Genomic DNA, 15,210 nt, shown 5'->3' on the forward strand with positions numbered 1-15,210 from the left:
GGAATCTCTCTCACATCCTCAGCCGTGAAGCTAGATGCAAATAATTCATTTAGTTCTCCGCAATGGCCTTATCGTCCTTGAGTGCTCTTTTAGCACCTCAATCGTCCAGTGGCCCCATTAGTTGCTTAGCAGGCTTCCTGTTTCTAATGTACTTAAAAAAATTGCTATTACTTTTTGAGTCTTTGGCTAGCTGTTCTTCAAATTATTTTTTGGCCTTCCTAATTATATTTTTACACTTCAGTTGCCAGAGTTTATTTCTATTTTCCTCACTAGGATATTTAAAGGATACCTTTTTGCCTCTCACTGCTTCTTTTGTTCTATTGTTTAGCCACAGTGGCACTTTTTTGGTTCTCTTGTTATGTTTTTTAATATAACCCTTCTGCCCATCAGAGTTAGCAGTAACAAGGGCTGGGTTCAGTATCTAGGGGTTCGATTCCAATAACACAATGCAAAACCAGCTCGAGCCCCCACCCAGTGACCTGGGACAAATATATACCACACCCGCTGGGAGCCTCTAAGAGGTAATACTTCCCCTCTCGCAAGCACAGAGTCTGAGTGTAGCAAAACCCTTTTAATAACAGAGAGAAACAATGTGGTATTATGTTAGGGAAACACCACCAACACGATTCATAACACAACCCATGAGCAAAAAACCCACCCCAACCAAATTTGGAGCATGTCCTTTCCCTTTGGTTCTTGAGTCCCGCAAAGTCAACCAAAGTCCCAAAAGTCCAACAACCCAAAAGTCTCTGTCCCTGGTCAGTGCAGCACCAGAGTTCAAAATTTTATCTGCAGAGTTTTACCTCTCAACCTGGGTATAGATGTGAGGGGGGGGGTTAAGGGGCACCTTATATGGTCCAAAGGTGTTTGCCCCACCTCTCTATGGGGCTTCGCTCTGCCAGCCATCCCACGAATAGCTCTGCTCTGCCAGTCGCCCTCATGAGCTGCTCCAGCCGTCCTACAAATTGCTCTGCTCCAAGAGATGCTCTGCTCACCGTCCCACGAGCCACTCCAGCCATCCCGCGAACTGCTCTGCAATATATCTTCAGGCTCCCCCACTACTTAACACAACACTCAGTGATTTCAACTCTTAATAAGTTTAGCTCTTTTGTGATTTCAGCTTGTAGTAGGGGAGCCTCAGTGCTGGTGCACCATTGGCCCAAAGTGAATTCAGCTCAGCAGCCTGTAACTAGACTGATAATAGAATCAAAATTAGCTCTGATATTCCACAGTGGCAAGAGGAGGAAGTGCAATTAGCATGTAAGGCCCTCTCCAGGGGGCCTATACCACCAGATATTAATACCTGTCCCCAGCCTCTCTCAATTCACTGAGTTTTGGAACCCATGTCCCTTGCCTAGCGAGTGATGGCGAGTCCCTCCATCATAACAAAAGGCCAACTACAGTTCCACTGTCCTTGATTCATATAATCAGGATAATTACAATTTATTCTTCCTGCCCCAATAACAGAGAAACTGGGGATTACCCCACAGCAGCCAAAGTGACCATTTGGGCAGCTATGAGCTCATGCTAGGTGGGATGGGTGTGCCTATGCAAATGAGATCAGCCCCCTAAGTTCTTTTCCACAACTTGCCACAACTCACCACCAGATGTCAAGGTGCAGCTCATCCTGACTCTGCTTTCATTAATTTGGGGTATATTTTTAAGTTAAGCCTCTATTATGGTGTCTTTAAAAAATTTCCATGCAGCTTGCAGGGATTTCACTTTTGGCACTGTACCTTTTAATTTCTGTTTAACTAATTTCCTCATTTTGTGTAGCCCCCCCTTTCTGAAATTAAATGTTACAGTGTTGGGCTGCTACCCAACCATCTATATTTCTACTAATCAAATCCCCCATTACTATTACCTGTCTCTGCTTAATAACTAGGATCCCCTCCTCCAGAGGGGCACCTCTGCATGAGAGGATACCATGACATCATCTGGAAGGAGGGTCCCAATTATGGGATTGTTGCCCTCTGCTCCAGCTTGATGTTCTCCTTCCCTGAGACTTTCATCCTCCTCAGCAGCACAGGGGCTGTGAGACTGGGGGTAGGACTGCTCCACTGTGTCCCTAAAAGCCTCGTCTATGTACCTCTCTGTCTCTCTTTGCTCCTCCAGTTCATCCACTCTGGTCTCAAGAGCCCATACTTGTTCTCTGAGTGCCATGAGTTGCTTGCATGGGAGGTACACATATGCCCCCTGTCCACAAGGTGGGTAATTGCACATATTCCATTCAGTATAATAAACTGGATAGTCCCAGCTCTGCCTCCCATGGAGCAGCATGACAATGCACTGCCCCTTCATATGGGTTAAATGGCAACCTCACAATCAAGCACTACTTGTGCTTCCCTGGTCAAGGCTCAGAGAATCCTAAGGGACAAAGAATGGTCAACCAACAGTTCCCTTCATTTATAATATGTCAACATCCATAGCTGCCATTTGGACTAGAAGTGGTAAAAAAGCTACCCTCAGAGAAGTGCATGTTAGGCCAAGTTAAACACGGAAGACACAATTTAGTAGTCAGTGATCCCCAATTCAATTGCCTTGTTAACAAGATGCATCTCCCCTGCATTAAAGACCACATCCACTTTTTTAAAAAAATTACTTATGAAAATGACTTACTTGCTAGGATTGTCAATGCCCTTTCCATTCCATGAGGTTCCGAAAGCAGATTACTCACTGCAGTATCAGAGGGCGGAAGTCTCATATAGCCAGCACCCACTCCCTCTGTGCAACAAGGGAGAGCCAGATACGCAGAAGTGGAACCAGACACATACACTACTTGAAGGAGGAAGCATGCACCATCTACAGAGAAAGAAAACAAAATCCATATGTACAAGAGAACATGGCACCCAATGATTAATCCCACTCCATTAGGATAATAAACCCCACCAAACTGCATTTCAGAACAGAGTCCATTTTATGCCAGAGCTAGCAGATCATCACATAAACACTAAAGGCCACCACTGATTTAAATGGGAGTTGGGCACCTGAAAACCTTTTAAAATTGGGCCTGGACCTTGGCTTGCCTTGCAGCAGGGCCTGGACCATAGCTTGCCCTTGTCTCACTTACAGCTTTACAGGTGACTATGTCCATACCACACAAACAGAAGGTCCATTTAAAGCTGGTTGACATTTTCTCACTGAAAATAATTTTTGGTGAATTTTTTTTCGAATGAGCTGAACATCTTCTATGGAAATTTTGCTTTCATTCAGATCTTTCCCATTTGTTTTTTAAAGAAAACAAATCATTTTGATATGATTCAAGATGAAAAATGTCATTTTGATTCAATTTCAAACCAAAAATGTCCAGCTTGTTTTATTTTGTTTTTTCTCCTTTTCAAAAGAAAGAGAAGGGAGAGAAAGGGGGCAAAAACATAAAAGGAAAACACATTTTTCATTTTAACAAAAAAAAATCCCATGAACAATTTTGAACAAAATGCATTTTTTCATTTCTGTCTATACTTGTGACAGAAAATACTTACCATAGTACAACCTGCTGTGTTGTAATACATTCAAGTCAGAAACTTCTTACTTAAAAGGCACTTAACTCCCCCCAAATACCTTCTGGAGTACTCTGCGGTTCTCTCAATGAGATCACAAATGGTTTTAACAGTCCATTAAAACAGTTGTACTTCTCCATCACCTCAGAAAATTCAGTAGTCAGGAGATGTCAGAGTGGACACAAGTCAAGGGGCTAAACTCTTTATTGTGAGTAGGGCTGTTGATTAATCGCAGTTAACTTATGCGATTAACTCAAAAAATTAATCACGATTAATCTCAGTTTTAATTGCACGGTTAAACAATAGAATACCAATTGAAATGTATTAAATATGTTGGATGTTTTTCTACATTTTAATTATATTGTATTCTGTGTTGTAATTGATATCAAAGTGTATATTATTTTTATTACAAATATTTGCACTGTAAAAATGATAAGCAAAAGAAATAGTATTTTTCAATTCACCTCATACAAGTACTGCAGTGTAATCTCTTTGTCATGAAAGCACAACTTAACAAATGTAGATTTTTTTTGTTATATAACTGCACTCAACAACAAAACAATATAAAACTTCAGCGCCTACAAGTCCACTCAGTCCTACTTCTTGTTCAGCCAATTGCTCAGACAAATAAGTTTGTTTACATTTACAGGAGATAATGCTGCCCTCTTCTTATTTACAATATCACCAGAAAGTGAGAACAGGCATTTGCATGGCACCTTTGTAGCCTGCACTGCAAGGTATTCATGTGCCAGATATGCTAAACATTCGTATGCCCCTTCATGCTTCAGCCACCATTCCAGATGAAATGCTTCCATTCTGATGATGCTCATTAAAAAAATAATGCGTTAAATAAATTTGTGACTGAACTCTTTGGGGAAAATTGTATGTCCCCTGCTCTGTTTTACCCTCATTCTGCCATATATTTCATGTTATAGCAATCTCAGAGGATGACCCAGCACATGTTGTTAATTTTAAGAACACTTTCACTGCAGATTTCACAAAACGCAAAGAAGGTACCAATATGAGATTTCTAACAATACCTACAGCACTCGACCCAAGGTTTAAGAATCTGAAGTGCCTTCCAAAATCTGAGAGGGATGAGGTGTGGAGCATGCTTTCAGAAGTCTTAAAAGAGCAACACTCTGATGTGGAAACTACAGAACCTGAACCACCAAAAAAGAAAATCAACCTTCTGCTAGTGGCATCTGACTCAGATAATGAAATGAACATGCATCGGTCCACTCTGCTTTGGATTGTTATCAAGCAAAACCCGTCATCCGCATGGACGCATGTCCTTTGGAATGGTTGTTGAAGCATGAATGGACATATGAATCTTTAGCGCATCTGGTACGTAAATATCTTGCGATGCCGGCTACAACTGTGCCATGCAAATGCCTGTTCTCACTTTCAGGTAATGTTGTAAATAAGAAGCCAGCAGCATTATCTCCTGAAAATGTAAACAAACGTATTTGTCTGAGCGATTGGCTAAACAAGAAGTAGGACTGAGTGGACTTGCAGGCTCTAAAATTTTACATTGTTTTATTTTTGAATGCTCTTATTTTTTGTACATAATTCTACATTTGTAAGTCCAACTGACATAATAAAGACATTGCACTAAAGTACTTGTATTAGGTGAAATGAAAAATACTATTTCTTTTGTTTTTTTTACAGTGCAAATACTTGTAATCAAAAATAAATATAAAGTGAGCATGTACACTTTGTGTTCTAATTAAAATAAATATATTTGAAAATGTAGAAAACGTCCAAAATAGTTAAATAAATTGTATTCTGTTGTTGTTTAACAGCGCAATTAATCACAATTAATGTTTTTTAATCGCTTGACAGCCCTAATTTTGAGTAATCAATTAAGACAGTGTGGCAAATTGACAGCATGATTATGATGGGTCCCACACTTCCTCTTCTTGTGTGTGTGTGGGGGGGGATGGGGCTCAGAGCACAGTTTCCTGCCCCTGAACTAGGGTATCTACTGTCCCACTAGTAATCCAGAGAAGGGTAGTGGACAGGGAGGGACCCAGACCCACCCTCTACTCTGGGTCTCAGCCCAGGGGCCCTAGGGATAGTGGGAAACCATTTGAACTAGTGCTTCCTTCCCCTGGGCTACTTCCCTCTCCTGCTCTTCAGCTTGTGGGGCTTCCTGCCCTCTCTCTGCACAAGCCAGGTATCTCTCTACCTAGGGTCTTGGTCTTCTAGCCAGGCATGGCACTTCTCCAAACTCTCCTCTGCTCCAACTCCTTTCCCTGGCTGATTGAAGCAGGTTTTTTTTTTTAAATCAGGTGACTGGCTTCAGGTGCTCTAATTGGCTTCAGGTGCTTTTAATTAATCTACAGCAACCTTTCTTCCCTCTACAGGGAATAAGGCTTCTCCTCATCCTGTGGCTTACATATCTCTCCTATATCACTCTCCTGCTGCCTTCTGGCCGTGCTGTATCAAAACAGCTACAACTGTCCCTGTTGCAAATAAAAAGCTTTAGTTCTCTGAGGCTAAAGATAATGCACAATTATTCCCTAAATACATATTAAATAGGTCCCTGTAGCAATTGCTATATTGGATCAGACCAAAGGTCCATGTAGCCCAATGTGATTGAAAGTGATCAGTAACAGACACATCAGAGTAAGAAGTAAAATCCTCGTAATGGACAATGGTGCAGTAACATGCTCATGAGAGAAGTCTCTTCCTCACCTGAGCTGGTTAGCCTGTATCTTGAAGCATGAGGATTGTTATTCCCTCATCCATTTATTATCCAGTGTAACTTCAGATATACTTATTATCCCGCCCAAATGTCAAATCATTTTTCCCCTACTAAATTCTGTGGCTCAGTAGGTTCCCAGGAAATCCCATTTTTTCATACCCTTTAATTCTGCTATTAACATCTTCATTTTGGCGAACGAATCGGTAGCACAATAGGCGCCATATTTAAAACCCTTCTGTAATAGGATCTAAACTTTTCTCTGCTGGACATTAATGTAGGCAAGAAGCTTCACAAAGAATATTATTAGCAGCAGTAGTTACTTTTGCAAAACATATCTAAAGCCATTGTCCTTGTGATATTTTATCTATGCTACCTATCTGGACTGGATTTAAAAGGGAGCACCTACTGCTTAAACAAATCACCAGTCTTCTAGTCTTCTAGACTGGGAGTAGCTGACTCATTACACACATTGAATCTATTTCCCCAAGTATCCTCACACCTTCTTGTCAACTGTCTAAATGGGCCCTCTTGATTATCACTTCAAAAGTTTTTTTTCCTCCTGCTGATAATAGCTCATCTTAATTAATTAGCCTCTTACTCCACTTTTTCATGTTCTCTGTATGTATATCTATATATCTATATACCTATATCTTCTTACTATATGTTCCATTCTATGCATCTGATGAAGTGGGCTGTAGCCCATGAAAGCTTATGCTCAAATAAATGTGTTAGTCTCTAAGGTGCCACAAGTCCTCCTGTTCTTTTTGAGGATACAGACTAACACGGCTGCTACTCTGAAACTAGTCCAGGAGAAACACTTCACAAATATAAGGGGATTAAGGGCAGATTTGTAAAGGTATTCAGGCACTTGAAGATGCAGATAGGCACCTAATGGGATCCTCAGAAGTTCCTAAGCAGTTTAGGAACCTAAATTCCACGGTCTTCAATAGATGCCTATCTGCATCATTAGGCACCTACAGACCTTTGTAGGTTTCAAAGTAGCAGCCGTGTTAGTCTGTATTCGCAAAAAGAAAAGGAGTACTTGTGGCACCTTAGAGACTAACAAATTTATTAGAGCATAAGCTTTCGTGAGCTACAGCTCACTTCATCGGATGCATTTGGTGGAAAAAACAGAGGAGAGATTTATATACACACACACAGAGAACATGAAACAATGGGTTTATCATACACACTGTAAGGAGAGTGATCACTTAAGATAAGCCATCACCAACAGCAGGGGGGGGGGAAGGAGGAAAACCTTTCATGGTGACAAGCAGGTAGGCTAATTCCAGCAGTTAACAAGAATATCAGAGGAACAGTGGGGGGTGGGGTGGGAGGGAGAAATACCATGGGGAAATAGTTTTACTTTGTGTAATGACTCATCCATTCCCAGTCTCTATTCAAGCCTAAGTTAATTGTATCCAGTTTGCAAATTAATTCCAATTCAGCAGTCTCTCGTTGGAGTCTGTTTTTGAAGCTTTTTTGTTGAAGTATAGCCACTCTTAGGTCTGTGATCGAGTGACCAGAGAGATTGAAGTGTTCTCCAACTGGTTTTTGAATGTTATAATTCTTGACGTCTGATTTGTGTCCATTCATTCTTTTACGTAGAGACCTTTGTAGATCTGTCCCTATGTCTTTTTCCCCAGCAAAAGGTAAGAGTGTGTTATGTAGGCATAGGCCTGCATTAGGGTGTTGCTGAGCTGCCCTGACTCAGGGGCCTTTTAAGACATGCAGAGGTGAACACAGGTCTGTACCACTATTGGATAGTGCACCTGGCTGCTTCTTGAGATTATCACTCTGATCCTTGAGTTTGGCTGAGCGATGAATGGGGATAGACATGAGGGGAAGTAAGAGGTCAATTTACACCACTCTAATCCTGAGGCTGGCTTGGTACCCAGCACCATAGGACCGCTCTAAAGATATGCCTGCACAACAGCTGGGAGGTGTGTGTCATGTATACCTTATACATGGTAGGTTGCAGGGCTGCTACTAACACGTCAGGTGTCTGTATCAGATATGGACTGGCTACAGAGCTTCCTTCCCAGAGGGATACATGCCAGATGTGTTCATTATAAGATCCTTTAAGGCTCTGCCAGGTGTGGCTGAGATTAAGTTATAAAGGTATGTTATACACATCACCTTTTAGTGGCTGAACAGTTCATAGAATTGTGCATTCCATTACATCTCCCCATTTAAGTTGTACATTCCTACTATTTATAACATTTACACTATCACACTGTCTTTGAAGTTTAGTATGTATCAGTCTGTTACGTGTCTCTGAATTGTACTTGTTTTCTAATTAAATGACCCGAATGCATAACAACTTGCTCATCTGGCTTTCCATTAGTTGCAACGACTGACTGTAGTTGGTCTGGAATCCCTGAGTCTTCTTCTTGTTCTGCATCCACCATCTGTACATGGAAACTCTGATGTTATCTGTAACTCAGAAGAACAAAGAATGGAGCTTCCTGCTGTAGGATTTTCTTGGATGTCTGTATAGCTCTCTCAGCCTCTGCATTCACTTGTGGACTGCTAGTAATATGATCAAACTCATATTTTGTGTGGAATGATTTAAACCAGAAGTTCTCAACCTGCGGCCCATGGGCCACATGCGGCCCACTTAGCACACAGCTGCGGCCCAGCTCAGCTGTGTGCTAATTGGGTTTAGGTGCTAACTGGGTTTAGATGGGGGGCACTCTGGTTCTCAACCTGCGGCCCAGCTAACACTTTTTTGAGATAAATAGGTTGAGAACCACTGACTTAAACGCTGCTGCAGTGAATTGTGGCCCAATGTTCATCACTAGTTTTTCTGGGATACTGAAGTGAGCAAAAATGCACTTCAGTTTCTTGATAACATTGCGACATCTGATGTCTTCCAGTTACATTATTTGTATGTACTTATAATCACTAATGATCTCTGAATTTGCAAAAATATGCAGCTAATCTCTTCCAAATTCTGTCTGGTAAGGGTGTTGTTATTAAAGGTTCTTTGTGTTGTGTTGGTCTGTTGGTTCTGCAATGTTCACATGCAGATACTTTATTGTTTGTCCTTGCTGATGCCCATCCACCACATTAACTGGTTGGCCTGTTCACAGCATTTAGTTAATCTTTGATGTCCTTCATGGATGACATTCAGGATTTCTACTCTCATTTTGCTTGGAATTACAATGCAATCACCTCCAATCTTGAGTCCATTTGACTCACTTTATTATCCATGTACTACAAAATAAACTCTTGTCACTTTGTTAGTGTCTTTCAGATACTTGGCCATCTGACCCTAATGTAAGTTGTATGCCTGTCAATGTTACTTTTAGTAGCTGTTACAGTCTCTTTTCTGACACACATCCACAGCATCCACATACCCCTTTACATCATCTTCCAGCTCACGGGTAGTCAAGTGCAATGGTGTGATCTGTGACAGAATGTCTGATAGTACCAGATTTTTCCCAGGAATTTATTTAAAAATGTGGTTAAATTGCATTAACTTTATCAATAAACATTGGCCTCTCAGTGATGTTTGATCCAGGTCTTTTCCGTTGATGAGGGTTATAATCGGTTTATGACCTGTTATCAGTGTAAACAAATTCAAATCACACAGATATCTGTAAAAGTTCTCACATGCCCATACACTTGCCAGGAACTCCTTTTCCATCTGTGTATGTTGTTTTTCAGGTTCTTTAAGGGCATAAGAGCAAAATGCCACTGGCTTCCATTCAGAGCAATGTTGTTACAACCATGCACCATCTTGGCCATAGCTGCTTGCATCCACACTAACCGTTGTGGGTTTGTTCAGATCATAATACTTGAGAACTGGAGCTGTAGAGATAATTTCTTTTACCTTTTTGAAGGCAATTACTTGATTTAGCCCCCATAGCCAAGATATGTTGAACTTTAACAGTTCATTCAGGGGTTTTGTCTCTGTAGAAAAGTCTTGTAGGTATCCACCAAAGTAATTTACCATCCCCACTACACGTCTCAGTGCTGGAACATTAGTTGATGCATTCAATTCTCAAATTGCTTTTACTTTATCAGGGCTAGGACTGATTCCTTCTTTATTATCTGTTGCAAAAACTTGATTTAGCGTAGAAGGAAAATAAACTTTTTCTTGTTTAGTTTCAGTCCAGACTGACTGATTAGGCTTAGAATGTCATTGAGGGTTCTGTTGCATTCTTCCATTGAAGACCCATATCTCACAGTATTGTCCATGAAAACTATGACTCCATTTGTGTTAGTTAAGAGTTCTGCAACCTTTCTTTAGAAAATTTCAGGTGCACCTGCAATCCCAAAAGGTCATACTTGAGAACAAAATCTCCCACATGTGTGATAAATGTAGTCAGGTTAGCACTTTCTTTGATTAATGGAATTTGCCAGAATATGCTCCGAGAATCCAGCTTGAAGAATACTGTCACTTCTTTCACTTTGGAGAGGAAGTCATCCAGTGTTGGGAGGATATATTTTTCTCTCACAACTGCTTCATTAAGTCTTTTGAAATCCACACAGATTCAATTCTTTCCATTTTTCTTTGTAACTGGTACCACTGGGACAAACCTTGCTGTTAGTGTGGAGATTTTCTCGATTATTCCAATCCACTCCTTTGTCTTTAATTCAGTTTCTACTTTCTGAAACAGCAGGATAGGAATCCTGCAAGGTATATGTATGGTGTATGGTTCAGCATTGTCTCTTGAGGTTATTTGTACTGGATCTTCTTTCAAAAGTCCAATATCACCAAATATTCTATCAAGTTCTTCTACCTTTCTCACTAGGGCCATCATGGCTGACATACTGTGTCTGAGAAGACTGCTGATCTGTGATTCTTTGATCACATACAGTCTGAATACAAAGTTTATGTCTTTGTAAGCTGTTTCTGTTGTGAACTATCCCATACAGTTCAGAGTGCCTCTAGGGCTAGTCAGGGCTGTGTCAGGTAACTTCAGCTCTGGGCGGGGTTGAAGGTAATTGTAAGGCCCTTCTGAAATGACTGTGACATCTGCTCATGAGTCAATTTTAAAGTCAGTACTCTCACCATGAATATTCAGTTTCTCTCTCCATGCAGGCTCTGTGTCATCACGTTATATATCAGAAACAATGGCTGTTGATTTTCTGTAATATTATTAAATTCCCTGACTGCTTTGGTGTGGCAAACAGCTGCAAAATGTCCATAGTGTATGCATTTATTACACCTTGCACATTTGTCAAAACATACATCTGTTAGACTATGAATTTTACCACATCTTGTGAATTTAGGCTGAAAGGTTTTGATATTTGTCTGGAATTTGTCTTTCTTAGCCTAGGAATTCTCTCTCCTTGCCTCAAGTATTTTTTGATAATTAATTGTAACATTCATGCTGAATCTATTAACAGCTTCTAAGGTAGTTTCTAATTTGGCAAGTTGCTCTTGGTTTTGCTATCTCACTAGCTCAGACTGTTTTGTTATTTGAATAGCTGTATGTAGGGTTATGTCTATTTTTAATCATAGCTGCTATGAATGATTTTTATCAATTAATCCAAAAACCAGCCTGTCTCTGATATTTTCATGTTTTGAAGTTCCAATATCAGTTTTCAGCCAATGCATGGAAAGGTCTTATAAAGCATTCAACATTTTCTCCTTGTCCTTGAATCCTCTGGTGAAAACATGCTCTTTCATAAACCACATTTTTCTGAAGTACAAGGTATGCATCAAACATTGCCAGATCCCTTTCTTAGTCATCTTTCAGAGTAGCAGCCGTGTTAGTCTGTATTCACAAAAAAGAAAAGGAGTACTTGTGGCACCTTAGAGACTAACAAATTTATTTGAGCATCAGCTTTCGTGAGCTACAGCTCACTTCATCGGATGCAAGTGAGCTGTAGCTCACGAAAGCTTATGCTCAAATAAATTTGTTAGTCTCTAAGGTGCCACAAGTACTCCTTTTCTTTTTTAGTCATCTTTGCAACTGTCTTCTGTAAAGTCAAAGGATTTAAAGAAATGCTTTGTCTGCTTCCCTATAGCATAAATTAAAGAGCATAGGTGTATAACTTTAGTTCCTTTGTAGAGTTTTGTAGCATTTTGAAATCTTGCAAAATACTGCTTCCAGTCTGTCCATTGTGAAGGTTTGTCAAAGCTGAAGTTCTATGGGGCAAGGGCAAGTTGATTGTTGATGATATCCTGCAAAGTTTGTTGCTTTCTTTTGCTGCCTGCAACCTTTGTTGCTTTCTTCTTTCTGTTAGCAACCTTTGTTGCTATTTTCCTTCTGTTTTTGTTCTCTTCTGGCACAAGTTTATCTCTGACACAGTGTCATGTATTTCTTATACATGGTATGTTGCAGGGCTGCTACTATTAGGTCAGGCTTCTGTACCAGATATAGACTGGCTAGAGAGATGCCTTCCCAGAGAGATATACACCAGCTGTGTTCACTGTAAAATCTTTTAGGCTTTGCCAGGTATGGCTGAGACTATCTTAAATAAGGTAATCTGGTGGATGAACAATTCATACAGTTTCACATTCCACTACAGTGTGATTCCCAGTTCAGGTAGACATACAGATACTAGTTCTGCTTGAGCTAGTGAGCTAAACATAGCAATATGGACTATAATGGAGATGTAACATAAAGCCAACTAGGCCAGCCTGCACTATCTGAAGATTCCTCTACTCTGGTGGTGTCTGATCTGGGGGGCAGGGCAAAGATCTGACTCTCTGCATCTCCCACTTGCAAAGGGAGCTTTTATTTCCACTATCACCAGTGGGAATAAATACTGACGCTCTCTGTCAGATACAACAAAACTAAATAAAAAATCCAACATGTTTACAGTGCAATTTAAGCACTCCCACTCATTAGTGGAAACAATGAGAAAATGTAAACGTTTACACATGACATCTTTCAAGCTACAATAGTGACAAACAAAACAAATGTTACATTTAAAATGCAAGTTTAATAAATATTTACTTTTGGTACCAGTGCTCAAGCAGTTGACACAAATAGGCGCGACTCCAGCAATGGATGAGGCACCCCCTTTAGGACAGCTGCTTTCACTCAATATGTGTTTTAGTTAGACAATCTTCAGACTGACAGCAGCAGCTCTTCCTTCAGTGTTGCTGTTGTTGTAAGGTAATGATTCATTTCACTTGAAGGATTCAGCATCTTTTAAGGTTTGTCTACAAGCCACACTATGGTGGTGTTACCACACTATGGTGGTAAAGTTACAGAGGGCTCTAAAGTGTTACACTCTAGCTGCTCTGTGTAGATCTGGCTGGAACGAACTAAAAGGTGCCTAGTTTGAATTATCATAGTTGAACTAGGTACCTTTTAGTTAGAGCACATTTACAACCTTGTAGTCTCCACCTGGTAGACAAGCCCTGTGTAAATAAATCCTTAGTAAATATATGATTCATGTGGAAAAACTTTATTTTCCATATGTACTAGATACTTTCATCAATCATTAGCTCTAAGAACATAGTCAGGTTGTACAGCAACTTGTAAACCAACAAGATCCCCAGCTCATGTAAATTGGCACAGCAAGCAATGGAGCCAAACCAATTTACATGAAGTCACGATCTGTATGTTCAGAGGCCCAGTATACTGCAGTGCAGTACTTTGAATATAAAACAATTCATATATTGTAATGGGAATAATAAGGCCTAGAGGAGGAGGGGAGAATGAGGAAAGGAAGAGGAGGAACAGAAAATGTGGGAGACACAGTAAGTCAAAAAAGGTTATTTAGAAAGTCTGGTGTCATAGCACTGAAATTGAATACACATTCATGTTTCATATAGATGTCAGGGTTCAGGACTGTGTAGAAAGAGGCATTTGAGATACCTGGATGTGGCCTGGAGATGAGCAGAGGAGCCCAATACCATTCTTGTGCAAACCTCTCCCTCTCTGTGCCTCAGTTCCCCATCTGTAAAATGGGAATGACACTTACCTCCTATGCAAAATCTTTTGCAATCTATGGATGAAAAGTGCTATATAAGAGATATTATTATTATTAGGTGGGCCACATCTAGTGTTGGTGGGTTTGGGTGCAGGTGTGTTGATATCTTTATAAACATCACTTGCCCCAGGCAAGTTACAGTTAAATGATGGATGAAATTCCATGGCCTGCGTTATGCAGGAGGTCAGACTAGATTATCTAATGGCCCCTTCTGGCCTTAAAGTCTATGAATCTCTAACTAGATAACTTCTTTTTGCCACATATAAGGGTTCCCTTGAACTACCTTAAAATCCTCAAAAGCACAGGAACTTGCATCAGGTATTTCAATATTTACAAGGGGAAGGAACCCATGGACTCTCAAGTTGTATTGGTTATTTTTGCATCAGTACAAATCCTTCCTCTTGGTAAAGTCTAAATGACAGCATTTATGGGTGTGAAGGTGTGGAGACCACTAAGGTCGGACCATCTCCAGACACTGTGCGTGCAAACATGTGCATACACACGTGCGCACAGATGTACACAGACACTTACATCTTTGCTTGGCTGCCTATGGACCTGCTTAGAGAGAGCTGATACAATTTTCAAATGGTCCCAAGTCCAATTTTTAAGGTGATTTAGATACTTGGGCCCCAAACATGAAAGGAATTTAGGTACCTAACTCCCACTGAAATCAGTGTCTGTGCCTTAAAGCCAGATTTCAAGGGTATTTAGGAGTCTAAATATGCAGATAGTCACCTACTGGAATTTTCAAAAGTAAAACCTGGGCAGGTTAGGTGTCTAACCCCATTGGTTAGAAGTTAGGTGCCTAATTTGTTTAGGTGCTTTTATAAATCCTGGTAGGTGCCTATTTGCATCTTTAGGTGCCTAAATATCTTTGCAAATATGTCCCCTGGGTGTCTAAGTCCCATTAACTTTCAATGAACTTTAGAGCTTGACTACATGGTGCAGCAATGCGCTTTACAGGGGTGTGATTTCTAAAGCGTACGAATGTGCTGCAAATTAATTGGTCCATGTAGACTGTCTTGGTGCTCACTAAAAGTTCCCTAGTGTGCTTTAATATAAGGTCTATGTGGACCAATTATTTCACAACATGTT

The sequence above is a fragment of the Dermochelys coriacea genome, chromosome 1, assembly GCF_009764565.3.
Source record: "Dermochelys coriacea isolate rDerCor1 chromosome 1, rDerCor1.pri.v4, whole genome shotgun sequence".
Lineage (NCBI taxonomy): Eukaryota > Metazoa > Chordata > Testudines > Dermochelyidae > Dermochelys > Dermochelys coriacea.